The following is a 16,942-nucleotide window of genomic DNA, read 5'->3' on the forward strand; positions in this document are numbered from 1 at the left end:
TGATTAACCATTTATATTCACCTTTCCTTCACACCTTCAACAGGATGTCTTAAGTTCTGTTCATCTGTCCCTGTTTTCTGTCTCTCTGCCTCTGTCTCTCTGTCTGTCTCTCTCTTGTCTCTCTGTCTGTCTCTCTCTCTCTAAGGTGTGAGTGACTTTAGTATTCGGTGCAGGGAGGAGTGGGCTTTGGCCACCTGTGGCTGGGCAGTGATTCAGAAGGTAACCAGATGGAAAAGAGGAGGAGAGACTTCGTCAGATAATCCATAAATCTCCCACCTTTCAGAAGAATCAAAAATATTTTCCCTCATGTTGTTCTCAAAGAGCACGCCTCTTTTTTCTCTTCAAAGTCATTCTTGGTGCTCATTGTTTGTTGTGCATCTTTGGGTAAGTGACCTCACCTGTCTGAGTTCCTGCATCTTTAAAATGGGCATAATAATAGAATCACAGGTTTTTGAGCTAAAGGAGACCTTACAGCTCATTTAGTCCAGGGGTTCCTATCCTTGGGTCCATGGGCCTCCAAGGAGTGGATAGGGGGTTCCATGAATGTGGATGGGAAAAATTACATTTTTATTTCAATATAATTGGTTTCCTTTCTAATACTCTTTTATTTTGCTAATTTAAAACCATTACTCTGAGAAGGGGTCCATTGGCTTCACCGGAATGCCAAGGAGGCCCATGATTCAAATCAGGTTAAGAACTCTCAAACCTCATATTTCACAGATGAGAGAAACTGGGGCCCAAGGACACATAGCTAATGTCATGACATAACATGACATAGTAAGTGGTAGAGACAAGAGAGGAAGTTTTTGATCTGGATGGGGCTATAGGGATCATTAATTTCTATCCCAGTATTATATAGATAGGCCAAGGCCCAGAGAAGGATAACAACTTGCCCAAAGTTACATAGGTACTTGGAGAGCTGGCGTTAGAAGCCAGGCTTTATGACTTTCAGAAGAGCGCTCTTTCCATGTTATCGATCATTCTTGCTGTATCAGTTAGACACCAGGGTACATTGTAAACTGAAGTGGGAATGAGGGTCTCTGGGGTGAATGAGGGTCATTTATCATGAGGTCCAAGTGTATGCACATACGTAAAGTGTTTTTTAAAAATCTTAGAGTTATATAAATGTCAACTCTACTTGGGTGCAAAGATGACAAGGAGTATATACTGTGATTTTTACTGAGGTCCCCACACTTCCTTCATCATCATTAGCATCAATAAGCATTTATTAGGTTCTATGTGCCACACACTGTAATAAGTACTGAGGACATAAACAAATGAAAAAAAAATCCATCCCTGCCCTCAAGGAGCTCACAATCTAATGTTACAATCTAATAACATGCTAGTAACTATGCACGCTCAAGATGTGTAAATGGAAGGCAATCTCAGAGGGAAGGCACTAGCAGTGGGGAGGGACAGGGGAGAAAAGACTGGAAAAGGACTCTTGCCAAAAGTGGGATTTGAACTGTCTTAGGAGGTGAGGAGAGGTGCCATTCTAGCCCCAGGGGACACAGCCCAGGAAAAGGCAAGGAAGGTCAAATTTCTCCAAGCCTTGTGTCCACGTTTTGGTACTCAGGATAAACTTCTGTCTGACCACTTGACTTCTGTGGGACAGGCAGCAGGAGAGGAGGCGGGGGTGTGGGATTTAAGGCACCTTTGAAGTCAGGAAGTAAGGAGTGGCCCCCTATGGGGAGAGAAGAAGGGGGTGGGAATATTGGAGGCACCGAAGGTTTCACTCATGCTGCCCGCATTCATAAAAACCACACCCTCCTAGACATTTCTCTTACAATTCTCCTCCCCACCTTCTTTGACTTTTGTTGGAACTTTTACATGTTAAAATCTATCCCTGCCTCTCCTTGGTGATGGTGGGGTATGAAAATAGGATGCTGAAGGGGAGACCACCAAAATGGTGACTTCCACCCCACCTGTTTGGACTGCCCTGTCTATGTGAAAAGCCCAACGCTGTGCACTGGGGGTTTGATGGGAGAGTACTAGAGAAGCCAAAATAAGGAGCAGAAAAAGTCCCTACCCTGGAGAGTTCTTAGAGTGATGAAGGAGCTAGGGCCCTGGACCCAGAGAGACACCAGGATATATTGTAAGCGGGAATGGAGTGCCTTCTGTGCTGAGGGTGACTTTTTTTGAGGGGAGAGTAGGGGATTAACCAGGGAAAGCTTCTCATATGAGAGGCCTAGAAGGAGGGGAGAGACTGGGCTGTTCAGGGACAGACTGTTGTCTCTGAGCCAAGAGTATGCTGCTAAATATTTAACAACCAGCTCTCTGAAAAAAAATACCACCGATGCACTTAAGATTAATCTGCATCATCAACATTTTTTCTATCACTATCTTAAGTCACTCTAGAGTTTAGACAATAAAAAAAAATCCCAATAAAACCAATCCTGAATGGTAGTGTTTGCTGATTTCCAAGGTGTAAATAATGCTTACGCTGACATTTTAACAATCAGCACCCCAAAGCCATTCTGAGCTGGTTCCAGGACAATCCTCCCCTGAACCCTCCAGAATAAGAGAAAAATCCATGGATTATATAAACACTTGGACTCAATTGCTCTGGTGGTGAAGCCAGATTCTCATAGACTTATCCAGGCTCACTGGAGGCACTGGCTTTCAGACTTCACCCTCAAAGAAGGCAAACCTGCCTCTTGCCTTGTTGGTCTTTGCCTTCAGCTGAAAGCCCACTAATCAGCCATGCAATCTTGGCAGGTCACTTTTTCTCTGGAGCCCAGTTTTACCATCTATAAAGTGGGTTGGATGAAGTTAGGGCTCTTCTGATGATTGTGCTATTTTTTCTTTCTTCCAAAGGGAGCACCAGGTGACCTTATGTTTCCTGGACTCCTCCCTCCCAAGTCCTGTCATATACCATTTTGGCCCCTTCCTCTCCCTCGGCTTTCTTCCAGGCTATTCGCTGTGCCTGGAATACCCTCTTAAGTGACTGCCTTTCTCCCATTATTCGAAAGATCCCTAGCTGGCTACTTCTTCCAGGAAAACTTCCTGGACTCATTAGGTGAGCCATCATGATTTGTCTTTCAATTTACCCCAATGTCAACAAGCACCTTTAAAGACACCCACCTTGCTGTCTCTGGCCTTTCCAGCCTTGCTCTAATTGTCTCATCCTACATCTAAGCCATTTCCTTCTTGTCTCAAGATAATTTATCTCATACCCTCTTTGTGGAATTTTCCTCTCCTGCACTCACACATTCTCCCAGGCAAACCCTATATTGGGATGCCCTTTCCACTACAGCCCACGGAATCATCTTCCTCCAATCATTTAAAAAGGATTGGAAGTGCCACTTTTTTTCCGGAAGGCTCCCTGATAGGGTTGGCCATAGTGATGGTCAAGGGGGAGGCAGCGCCCACATGAAGGTACACAAGGGATGTTTTAAATATTTCTCCACAGAGATACATATACATTTAAATTTTTAAAATTGTGTTTTTTAAAAACTTAATATTGAACATCAGTACAATCTACCAAACTTGCATGATAATGATTTACATTTAAATTTATTAATTCATTTCAACACATAAAGTGTTATAAACAGCTGTTCTAAGTCTCTTTCATGATTCTTTATTCAATCATTCTTAAATTCTATTTCTGAAAACTTGCATTTTTGATGCCAGAAAAATCCTACGCTCCATAGCTCATTGTGGCTAGCTAAGTTCCACATTTTACTTATATATGTATGTATATATACATGTATATGTATGCCACGTACATATACATGCATGTTTACATAATATATGTATAAATAATCGATATACCTCTGTGCCTATACACATGTATATCCGTTTACATATATGCATACGCATGTACATGCACATGCATGCATATTATATATGATGGAGAGTAACACACAAAGAACCCAGTTTTTAGATGCTCTTTACACAGACCTATGACACTCATTGGATATGGTTGCTGTAACATTCTTCAAACATTTACTCAGCACCTACTGTGTAGATCTCCTCAAGGCAAAAGGCCTAGTGATAGAATCATGAGCCTTAAGGCAACTTATGGTTCATCTCCTCCAACCTCTCTGTTTTAAGTGTGAGGAAATAGAGTTCCAGGAAAGGGAAGTGACTTGTCCAAGGTTATACAGCTGTCCAATTCCCCACCCCCACTCTCGACAACTTCTCTCTGCTTCACTATGCAAATGTGAAGACTCCCTTTGAGAGGCAGCTAGGTGGAGTAGTAGATAGAGCACCAGCCCTGGAGTTAGGAGGACCTGAGTTCAAATTCAGCCTCAGACACTTGACACTTACTAGCTGTGTGACCCTGGGCAAGTCACTTAACCCCATTACCTAGCCGAAAAAAAAGACTCCTTTTGAACTCACTTCACAAAATGTTCTTCTGAGACCTCTGAGATAACTATCTCCCACTCCCATCCTCTCCATCTCCTCCTCCTCTCCTCCATCTCCTTCCACCTTTGAGCTGTCTTCTAAGCTCCACTGAAGTCCTAGGACACCTTTCTTCATGCTCTCGCTCCCCAAACTGCTCCTTGTCACTTTTCATAACTGAATTTGAAATTCTCTTTTCTGCAGGGAGTCTGCCAAGGCAGATCAGAGGAGAGTTGATGGCTTCCCTGATCCAGTCTTCCAATTAGAGCTCTTCCAGTGATGCTACCCCCCCATTCCAATTCTCTCATTTTTTCCAGTTTGGTGAACATTTTAAAAGTGCCTACTGTGTGTGGGGCACTCTCCTATGCATCAGAGGAATAGATACAAATTTTTTAAAAGGCAAAGTCCTTGCCCTGATGGAACGTACATTTATTTTATTCAGCTTATATTGTGTTATAGTCTCAGGTGGGGAGCTCCCAGAAGGCAAAGTCTGGGGCAGCAGGACTCTGCGATTCTCATCCAGAAACTCAAAATAATTAAATCCAGTAAACATTCATTAAACACTCACTAAATAGAAGGCACTGAACATGGCATGGGGGGAAGGGATTCCAAGTAGGCTCATGTGTAGTTGGATGTCAAAACAAAAGATCCTGATGAAGAAAGACAACTCTTGTCTCCTACAATTTCAGCCTAGTAAGAGGATGAGATATAGACAGGAAAGCTGTAATATCAGCTAAAATGTGATTAGATATCTGTACAGGAGAGGTCAGAATGGCCTCAGAGATTCAAGGAGGGAGGACTCACATCTACCTGGAGGGCTTCTTGAAGGAGGTGGCACGTGAGATGAGCCTTGGAGGAGAACAAAGTCAAAGGATTGATGGAAGTGGGAGAAGTTTCTTCCAGGCAAGCTGGATGGCACATACAATAGAGTGGTGAGGGACCTGAAACTGGGGAATTTCGATTTAAATAGACATAGGGAGAAAAGGGAGAGAAGTTGAAAAGGTAGGTTCTAGTCTGACTAGACTAGGGGGCCACTAGGTGGCGCCCTGGTGCACAGAGCACCTGGGCCTAAAGTCAGAAAGATTGCTCTTCCTGAGTTCAAATCTGGCCTGAGGCACTTCCTAGCTGTGTAACTTTGGGCAAGTCACTTAAACACTGTTTGCCTCAGTTTCCCCATCTGTAAAATGAACTGGAGAAAGAAATGGCAAATCACTCCAGTATCTTTGCCAAGAAAACCCCAAATGGGGTCATAAAGAGTCTGAAATGAATGAATAAGTCTGACTACAGCAGGTCTTGAATAGTGGGCTGAGGAGCTTGTCTCTTATGCCATAAGGAACTGTTGAAGATGTCTGAGGAAAAGACGAGGTGCTTACCCAGTTAAGAGCAGTAGAAGACAATAATGCCAATCCAGCTAATATTTATGCACCATCAGAGGGGCAGTTGGGACGTGTTAGAAAGAGATTCAGAGAGTCAGAGATCCTCTGGGCCCCCCTTTTTAGTATCATCCAGATAGTGACCAGAGAAGAGTATCTGGGATTATAAAAAGTCTCAGATCTGTGCCATGTGAAGATGTGTAGAAAGAACTAGGGATGTTAGCAAGGACAAGAGGAGCCTGGTAGGGCAGGGGGAGGCATGGTAACTGCCTTGCAGTATTTGAAAGGCTGTCATGTGGAAGATAAATCATGTTTGTTCTGTCGGGCCCCTGATGACAAAATTAAATGCAATGGATGGTTGTTACAAAGAGGCAAATTTAGGCTTGATATTAGGAAAAATGTCCTTACAATTTGAGATACTCAAAGCATCTCAGGAGGTTGGGGGATCCCTCTTTGGAAGTTATCAAACAAGATGGCAAACTTTGGGGTGTGTAGGAAAAGACATTCTCTTTTAGGCTGGGTTGAACCAGCTGTTTATTCTGTGATCTTGGGGAAGCCACTTCCCAGTCATCAGGCCTCAGTTTTCTTATTTATAAAATGAAGGGAGTGGGACTAGATGACCTTATTTCTTTCCAGCTGAACCTCCTATGATGACCCCGAGTCTCAATGGGGCTTTTTCCATTTAGGACCCATCAGTCTAGGCCAGTCTCATCCATTTGGGGTAGGGAATGCCTTGTTAGTCAGAGCTTAAGTGGCTTCTTTCAGGGCCCAGTGATGAATCAGTACCATTATGGAATAGCAGTGATGGTCAGAGCAGCAGGAATGAGCTGAGAAGCTGAGTAGATTAACTGTTCACCCTGCACCAGTGACTCCTCAGATTGGACTCTTAATGCCAAGCAGACAAATGTGTTCCCTCCCTCCTGCTCTCCCACTTCCCTGTCCTGGGTCATTCCCTCACCTCTCTAGTACAGGCCTTCCCCTCCATGGAGAGGGGATGTGATCTAGAGGCAAGAACTCTCGACTTTGGGAGGTAGGTGGGTCTGGAAACCTGCTCATTCACTTGTTATCTGGGTAACCTTAAGCAGACCACTTCACCTCTATGGGTCCCAGTTTTCTTATTTGTAAGATGAAGGGTTTGCCCTACATGGTCCTTTTAAGCTTAAACGTTATGACTCCCTCTAAACCTTTTTTCACCTATACCTCTTCTAGAAAACCTGTGACCATCCCCTCCTTCCAGCTTTGTTCTCTCTATTTACGTCTTACAAAAATAAAACAAAACAAAACTTCCCTAAGGCCTCATTCCCCCCCCCCCCCAATCTGCACTCTTTCTCTGTAATATCATAGGCTCTAGAGCTGGGAGGAAACTAAGAGATTCAACTCTCTCATTTTATAGATTAGGAAACTGAGTCTGCAAGAGTGGAAGTGATTGCTCAGCTTTACACAGCTAGGAATTAGGAAAGCTGTGAACCCCAAACTCTAAGCCCAGGACTCTCCCCTCTGCACTAAGCTGTTTTTATTCTTCCTTCCCTCTTTCCTTCCTTCCTTCTTTCCTTCCTTCCTTCCTTCTTTCCTTCCTTTCTTGCTTCTTCTCTTTCTTTCTCTCTTCTTATTTTTCTCCCTTTGTTTTCTTTTTTCTCTTTCTTTCTTTCTTCTTTCTTTCTTTCTTCTTTCTTTCTTTCTTTCTTTCTTTCTTTCCTTCTCTTTCTCTCTCTTCCTTTTTCCTTCCTCTTTCTTTCTCTCATCTTCCTCTCTTTTTCTCTTTCTTTCTCTCTTCTTTTTCTTTCTCTTTCTTCTTCTCTCTTCTCTCTCTCTCTCTCTCTCTCTCTCTCTCTCTCTCTCTCTCTTTCTCTCTCTCTTTCTCTGTTATCACTGATAGCTAGAACTCTGCCTACCCATTCTTGGTCCTGACCTTGCTTGCATCACACTTTCTTCATCTTACTCAGAATTCCCCAGAATGGGGCTCCTGTCATCTCTCTCCTCTCTTCCAAAATAAAAACAGAGCTCTACTCTGAGATAGGGGAAAAGTGGCTGAGACACTGAAGAAAGTAGGAGTGTCAGAGAGCTAAAAACTCAGACCTGTTTCTCCAGACACCAAACTCTCAATTTTTCCTTAGAATCCAAGATCATGGCTAGGACGTTTCTCAGACGCCTGTTAACTTTGTGAGCAAAACTGTCAGCCGCCTGAGATCCGGGATCACGCCTTATTCAGCTTTGTATCACCCTTGGTTCTTACTACGCCATAGACATTAAATAAAGTCAGGAGTGGGATGGGAAGGGCTCTAGATAGAGCCTTCCAGGAACTGACAGTTGGCTATAGGGAGGCTGAGATGAGATGAACCTGATGGTGTTTCAGGGTTCAGATTCCATGATCTCCCAGGCTCCTTTGGGCTCTAATTTGACTGATTTCCATAGCTCTGTCCTCCAACTTGTTTCTTTAGTGGGCGCCATGGAGGATTTGACCAGCAGAGGGCAGCAAAGCCTTGAGATTATAGGTTCCTGTACTCGATAATAGCCTGCCAACAGGGAGTTGCATTGAGGCTTAGGAATGTAGATTTAAAACTAAAGAAAAACAAATCCAGACCCTGCATAGAACTACAGAATGTGGGGCCCAGAAGGGGCTCTAGATAGAATGTATTGCAACCCGTTCATTTTACAGATGAGGAAACTGAGGCCCAGAGAAATGAAACAAATCAGTAATTAAATAGCTAAGGGGACCCAGATCATTGACTGGCAGAACTAAAATTAAGCAGCCTTTTTCTTTCTCACACCCCTTCTCTTGCCTCCTGGTAACTGGTACTCTCTCTGGCTTTCTTGGAGTTATTTTGTATTGTAACTTGGTGGTGCAGGGCATATATATATTTATATAGAGAGATATAGATACATAGAAACCTGGAATCGGGAAGACCTGAGTTAAAATCCTACCTCAGATACATAAGAGTCTTCTGCCCCTGGGCAAGTTACTTAATTTCTGCCTGCCTCAGTTTCCTCATCTGTAAAATGGGAGTAATAACAACACCAACCTCTCAGGGTTGTTGTGATGGTCAGAGGAGATATTTGTAAAGTGCTTTGCAAACTTAAGCACTATACGTTGCTGTTTGTTGTCAATTTGTTTCAGTCATGTCCGAATCTCCGTGACCCCATTTAGGGTTTTCTTGGCAGAGATACTGGAGTGGTTTGCCATTTCCTTCTCCAGTTCATTTTACAAATGAGGAAACTGAGGCAAACAGGGTTAATCGACTTACACAGAGTCACACAGCTAGTAAGCATCTGAGGTCACATTTGAACTCAGGTCCTCTTGACTCTGAGACCAAAGCTCCTAGCTGTACCACCTAGCTGCCCTATGTGCTATTATTACAGGTATGCCTGGGAGATATTGTGGGTTCAGTTCTAGAGCGCCACAATGAAGCAACTATTGCAATAAAGTGAGTCACTTGGATTTTTTGGTTTTCCTGTCCAGTTAAAAGTTATGTTTACACCAAACTGTAGTCAGTTAAGTGCGCAATAATATTATGTCTAAGAAAACAATGTATATAACTTAATTAAAATACTTTATTGCTAAAAAGAAATGCTATCATCTGAGCCTTTAGTGACATAATCTGTTTGCTGGTGGAGGGTCTTGCCTCCACATTGATGGTTGTTGACAGATCAGTGTGGTGACTGCTGGTTGGGGTAGCTGTGGCAATTTCTTAAAATAAGACAATAATGAAGTTTGCCACATGGATGGACTCTTCCTTTCACTTAAACACTTAGAGGTCATTGGAGGGATATTAATTTACCTTATTTCAATATTGTTGTATCTCAGGGAATAGGGAGGCCTGAGGAGAGGGAACCAGATGAAGAACAGCCTGTTGGTGGAGCAGTCAGAACACAAACACATTTCTCGATTAAGTTCACTGTCTTACATGGAAGCAGTTCACAGAGCCTCAAACAATTAAAATAGCGACATCAAAGATCACTGATCACAAATCACCATAAAAGACAGAATGATAATCATGAAAAAGTTTGAAATATTGCAAGTATCAAAATATTACACAGAGACATGTGAACTGTTCCAACATGTTTCCAATATGCTGTTGGAAAAATGGCACCAGTAAACTTACTTGATGCAGGGTTGCCATAAATTTTCAATTTGTAAAAAAAAAAAAAGTAATATCTGCAAAGCATAATAAAGTGAGGCAAAGTAAAACGAAGTATGCCCGTATTTACTTATCTGTATACTTATTATATCCACTAGTTAGGGATGTCGTGAGGCTCAAATGAGTTAATGGATATAAAGCATTTTGCCAGCCTTAATGAAATTTTACAAATATCATTGCTGTTGTTATTTATTGTTATTAGCCTATAGTCACCAGGCCTCTAGTCTGGTGATGACTTTATTCCCCAACCTTCTATTTCACTCTTTATGAGCTCAAACAGTGTTTAAAGAGCAGTACTGGGGTATGGTAGTAAATGTTTAACAACCAGACTGTTTTTTTAAAATGTATGCACACTCACTTTTAAATTTAATCTACATTATCAACATTTTCTGATTCAAGGTCAGCAAACTCCAGCCTCTAGGCCAAGTTCAGACTGTATCCTGTTCTTGTACACCTAAGAGCTAAAACTGTTTTTTTTTTTACATTTTTAAGTACAATAAAACTTTATTTTAAAATGTAAAAACTATTCTTAGCTCCTGCCCTTACAAAAACAGGAAGCCTATCCCTGCTCTAGACAGGGATAGAAGAAGTAATAAATCAAGCCCTCATTTGCAGTGATGGCTGATTTCTGAAATATAAATGCTCATACTGAAAATTTAACAATCAGCTGTCAAGCCAGTTTCCAGTACACTCCTGTTCCCAATATAGTAGGTCTTTCACAACAGGCTCAGTTTTGGTTTTGTCTTTGTATTTCACAACTTAGAAGCCCAGCAGCACTGCAAGAGAGGTTAAATGATTTGTCCATTACACACAGTTGCTACATTACACAGGGGCAGGTATGGATAGAGTGTTAAGGCCTTGGTTCGAGTCTGGCCTCAGACACTTATGTGCTGTGTGACCCTGGGCAAGTAAATCACTTAACTTCTGTTTGCATCAGTTTCCTCATCTGTAAAATGGGGATAATAATAGCACCCACCTTGTAGGGTCATTGCAAGGATCAGGTGAGATGAAATGAGATTGTTAAGCAATATAAATGTATTCAAAATATACATGATGAGGTTAATGATGATGGTGATGATGGTGATGATGATAATGATGGTTAGAGGCAGGAGTCAAACCCTGGGTGTCCTGACCACAAGGCTAACACCTTATTCTCAACTCTACCTCAAAGTATTTTGCATAGTTGCTTAATTGAATTGAATTCCAATTCCCAGGGTAGCATACTGACCTCAGGGCTCTGACTTCCTCGGGAATTGTAGTTTGGGTGGTGGGATGGTAAAGGGAAGGGCCATAGGGTTGGGAGAGGTATAAATGATGTAAAATATACTTTTGGGATTTAGACTCTACTGATCTCTCAGGGATATCAGCTCTTCCTCAGAGCTTGGTCAAAGGGATCATGCTTTCAGTCCCAGGCCTTTTAATGTTGCACTTGTGGCATTTAAAAAGGCTCAAGAGACTTAGTTTCTGGGTAATTTAATAATTTTATTAATAATGCCAGCATTTTTTAATTAAAAGGATGGTTATTTGGCTGTCTTTCTTAGACCAAAGATGCCTATTGGGCGTGGGCCTTTATATGCCCCCTTTGGAAGTTTATATGCCCTTGGAAGAGCAGGTGCTCAATCAACTCTGATTAGTTAACAATTAATGAGAAAATGAATATTACAATGAGAAGGTAGGCTATATTATAATGAGGGTCTTGGGGTATGTGACTTGGGTCACCCAAATCTTGGTCAAAGAGACTTAGCAATTTCCCTATCACCTGTCTCACGGAAGAGAGAATCAACATTTCCCCAGACCTGTCTGAGCAAACACAATGAGCAGGAATGCACCCATTAGCCCAATTTTAGAATTTCTTTTACTGTCTGATTAGATCTTGGCCTGGATAAATCTTTAAGAGAGATTTCCCACACTGGTTGATTTCTGAATGAGGAAGTAGAAAAGGAGAAAAACCTTGGTCCTAATGCAATAATTAGTTATTAAATATGAGATAAATAAGCATTTCTCACACATTCCTTTTGTTGTCGTTCAGTTGCATCTGACTCTTCATGACCTTATTTAGGGTTTTTTTGGGAAAGATACTGGAATGGTTTACTATTTCCTTCTCCAGCTCATTTAACAGATGAGGAAACTGAGGCAGATTGGGTTAAGTTGATGGGGGGGGCATCTGGACCCCTAAAAGGAAAAGCCCCTGAACTTTCCCACAAATTTCAGGAACCCAGCCCCTGAATCCAGATCCCTGGCATTGGCCTGAGGCACCTGGCCCATCCCAGTCAATAATCCTTTTAACTGCCCTTTCATCGTCTGCACCTGGCCCACTCCAGACTACTTGCCACTCCTTAATGTCATCCAGAGCTTCCCACAGTCTTCCTGTATGAAAGTACCAATTTAATCCTCATCAAATTTGAAGATTCTTAAAATCTGGCCCACAAATACTGCAGACTCACTAGGAGTCTGGCCTGCCCCGCGGTGTCATAATAAACTCATTACTTGGACTGAAAGAAGGCTTGAGAGGTTGAATTCTTTTGAGGTAGACTCCTGCCTTGTACCTTTGCATTTCAGAATTCCCAGTACTCCTAGACCACACAAAGTGATTTGTTCAGGATCACAAAGCTAGTAAGTATCTGAGGCCAGATTTGAACTCAGGAAGAAGAGTCTTTCTGACTTCAGGCCCAGTACTCTACCTGGCAGGGTACAGGCCCATGCCTAGACCTTTGCCGCTTACCTCAAAAGAATTTGTGTCCCATTTGTTTGAGGGTACATGTTCTGGAAACCCCCCACCTTGAACTCTCCTTGAATTTCCTCACTTGATCGAGTCTTTGGCATTCACCTGAGGCTATAATCCTTTCAACTGGCCCTTCATTACCTCCTATACCCAGTCTCCCAATTCTCTGTATCCTTAACCTAGCCCAGTCTGCTCTCCCTGGGCTACTTCTCACCCTTTATTCCATCTTGGTCCAGGTCCTTGGCGTTTGACCTCCTAGTCACCCTAGCCTGCTGGCCATTCCCATCATTATCCTCCCTAGACCCCTTCTCCCAGTCACCCCAGACTACTTGGCCTAGATCCTTTCCACAGTCTTTCTGTATATAAGCCTCCATTAAGGTGCTCAGATCCTTAAAATCTGGCCAATGGCTCAGATTCAATCTGGCCTGCTTGCTTTAGCAATACAAATATTCAGATTCCTCAAGAGTCTGGCCAATATGGTGGATTTTTAATAAATCTTGTCTTTGGCTGAAAGAAGGCTTGGGTTGAAGTCATTCAGGCGGGACTCCCATGTGGCTATTTTGGGGTCCCAGCTCCCCTAAACTTCAACATATCCAGTGGGCCACCTAGTTGCCCATTGCATTCCTTCATTAGGTCTTCTAATTCTTGGCCACAAGAATGTACTTGCTAGTGCATGTGATTACTCTGGCTCTGTGGCCTGGGTGCCAGATGTGTCATGTTTCTACCCTTTCTCCAGGCTTCTCTGGTAGGCTTACAGGGATCTTGGCATTGTCTAGTCTCTGCCAATGGCTCAGACCCCTAACTGTGTTCCCCTAATTTTAGGGGTCCCAAAATTCTAGTTTCATTTAGCCACTTAGCAATCTTATTACCTTTGACAAAGGAATATTTACTTTAAAGGTGTGAGAAATGAAAGAGTTAAGTTTCCACATAAGTAGATCAGAACTCAGCATAGACAGGCTGACTTCTCCATCCAGGGGGAGTGATAACACAATTCTAGGCACATAATGTATGTTGGGGGGGGAATATAAGGAATATTGTAACCCAGAAGGATTAGGACCAATCCTGATCCAGAAGGGAGGAGTTAGGAATTCCTAACTATAAAGATTGCTCTGGCTTCTTTTACCACGTGCATTTCTCTCCTTCCAAGGAAGTGCACCTGCTTCTTGTGAGAATTGAAATGGCACACTTCAACCTCTTTAATAAAAGTCTTTGATAAGAAATACAGGAAATGGGGTACAGAAGTCTATCCTGCCCTATAGGAAAATAGAAGGGGAAGGGGATAAGAGAAGAGGGGGGAAGAGATAGAAGAGAGGACAGACTAGGGGAAGGGATATTCAGAATGCATGCCATCTTGGGGTGGGGGGGAGGGGGGAGATGGGATGAAAATTTGGAACTCAAAAACTTGTGTAAGTGAATGTTGAAAACTAAAAATAAATAAATTTATATTAAAAAAAAGAAACATCAGTCTTCAGAACTGAGTTTGGGGTCATCTTTATAACAATTTGGGGGCTCGTCCTGAGATCCAAGTAGACTACCAAGAAAGGTGAGATCTAAGTGGCTGGGGAAGCGCTCCCTTTGATTTTAACGGTCCGGTACTTGGATTTTGCTTTCCTTGGGGCTCGTGAAATCCCGAAGATGGCAGCAATTGCTGTAGAGAGAGGTTGAACAGAGGCAAAAAAAAAAAAGGAAAGAAAATGGTTGAGGATCACTCAAGTTGAGATATATATATCTCAAACAAAGGTAGGAAGAAATTTACAAAGGTAGGAAAAATTAATGAAAAATTCTGCTTTTGTTGATCTGGGAATCCCTCCTCTCTGGGAGTCAGTTTGTCTGGGTTAACTAAGCATTAGTTAATACACCTGACTTAGATATGGGAGGGAAGAATTCAAAGGAAAAAGCACCAGGGAAAGGATTCCAGGAACCCCTCCTGGAGATACCCCAAAGGGCCCTGCTGGGGAGAATGCTAGCTAGCAAATTGAGGTAGTGGGACTACCCAGGAAAAGCTTTCCTTACTGAAGGAAAAGGGGAGGAAAAACCTCGGGACCCATTCAAAGGGGACCCTGGGACAAAGTGAGTTTCTTTTGACTGGTCAAGGTTAGGATTGGAGTCTCGAGCATGTATTATCTGTCTGTCTATTTGTATTATCTGTCTGTCTGTTTGTCTGTGGATGTTTTGTGTAAGGTGCAGCTGGCAGCTTTTGCTGATAAGGATTTGGAGCATGCCACCCAAGATGGCTAGGTCCAAGAGAAAAAGAAAAAAAAGGGGGGGGAGGGCTGAGAAGAATTTGAATTCAAGTTTAATGGGATCCCACCAATATATTTGGTCTTGGGGCAATGTGTTTAGAGTTGGAAAAAAATAAGGTTTTTCTGTCTTTTAATGCAATAAGATTTCAGTGAATTGTTTAGAATGCATAATAAAGTTGTAAAAGCGGTTTGGATAGAGAGAGGGGGAGGGGGAGAGTTCTATTCGATTCTTATCTCCCTTCAGATTTGCAAAAGAAAGCTGCCTAGTTTTGGTGAGTGTAATTTGGGTGGGGGTCTTAAGTTCCCCACCCTTGGATGAGGATACCCTCTTTATAGCTTTAGTAAGCCAAGTAAGTTGAGAAGGCGTGAGGAAGTGGTCTGTTTTAAGTAGAAGGATTGAAAAATGGAAATTTTGTAGGTTGATTTCAAAACCAATAAAGTGATAGAGGGTTATGCCCTGTTCAAACTGCTGAAGCCTGAGATTTTCAGGAGGGTAGTTCTATCTGATAAGCTTCTAAGAATAAGAGAGGACTTTTTCTTTGTTCCTTAAGGAAGTAGGAAAGAAAAGGAGAGAGAATTAGAGCAGAAATTATCACCATGTGTCTTTTTAAGGGAACATATAAATTTGTGGAGAATATTTCCTTTTAAAGGGCCAAGAGTATTGGATTTGAAGCAGAATGTTTTTAAATGTTTATCATTAGTGATTATAAAATTTGGATCTGATTGGATTTAAGTTTACTGTTCTATAAAAAAAATAAGTTGTTATGAGATGTGGCATTATTATTAGTTAATGTAATTGTTAAAAGTACTAAGAGTAATAAGAGCGATCATTTCTATATGTGATAATATGAAAATGCAATTGATGTTATCTGAAGTTTATTGTTCAAGTAATTACTGTATTTCTAAGTTGTATCGTATTTCTAAAACTCTTAGACTGTAAAATTTGAGGGACCATTGTGAGGTAGAAATGGTGTTAAAGTAACTCTTGACCTGGAATGGGTCTTTTAGTAATAAAAATTAGATAATTTGAAACTGTTAAATATCTAGTGAGGTATATTTGGTTATAAGCAATAGTTATATTGATATTTAATATGGTAGCAGATTTTCATTTGAAATCTTGACTATTGAAAAAATATGTGGTGGTTTAAAGTTATAGTTCCAACATATTAATAATGAGATGACTAATTCTCTGTGCAAAATGATTTGGGAGTGCATACATCTAAAGTGATTATGGGTTGTTTCAAAGTTTATTACAATTGCGGAAATAATTTTATAATGTATGCCCTGTGGTACAAGCATTTTTTGTTGTGAAAAACTTATTGATATGTATTGATTTGGAGTTAATGAAATATTCTCTCATTTATCAGGGCCTCAACTAGAAATTAAAAAAAAAATGTTTTTAACCCAGGCCTTCTTTAGGCTAAAGACTGATTTCTGAAGCACAAGTATACATCCACAGACTAGAAAGAGAACGCATAAGCTACCTAAGAGATAGAGGAGTCACTCAGCAGAGGTTACCTCTTCCAAGGCTGGTGGGTAAGAAGAGCCAACAGGAAACCAAAAACATGTCCCATCAAGGGAAACTTGAAAGAGAAGACCAGAGGGGGACTATCTACATTCCAAGATCCTTTCATCATTATAACAAAGGTAAGCAAGAGCAAACACACAAACATCCCTACCCCCTAACATTTCAGTCTCTGGGAAGGGGATTAGGTTCTCAGTTTTACTCAGTTCCTATAGAGCACAATCCCATCAAGTTCTAAGTCTAAACACTCCACCTTTGCCCTTGTATCCCAGTAACCTGGTTTCTCAGGCATTTGCTGCTGGAAAGGTAGTAACATGAAGCCTGAAATTCTGTCTCTGAAGTCACTATGGCTCCAAGGTCCAGGGATTTCCCCATATGTGACTAAAACTGAAAAGGAAAACCAAAACAGACTTCCCAGGGCTGCAGGGTCTAAAGGAGAGGGGGAGAAGTAGACCTTTTCCTCATACTAATACGATGCCCATACTGTGGATGAATAGGACCTTAACCCCCTGGACCCTGCTGAAAACAGAGTGAGATAGTCCTAGTTTTGTCTAGTCTAGTTTTTAAAGATGCAACCTGTTTCAGCTACTTGGCCA

Source organism: Phascolarctos cinereus, unplaced genomic scaffold (assembly GCF_003287225.1).
Source record: "Phascolarctos cinereus isolate Bilbo 61053 unplaced genomic scaffold, phaCin_HiC Scaffold_1;HRSCAF=81, whole genome shotgun sequence".
Lineage (NCBI taxonomy): Eukaryota > Metazoa > Chordata > Mammalia > Diprotodontia > Phascolarctidae > Phascolarctos > Phascolarctos cinereus.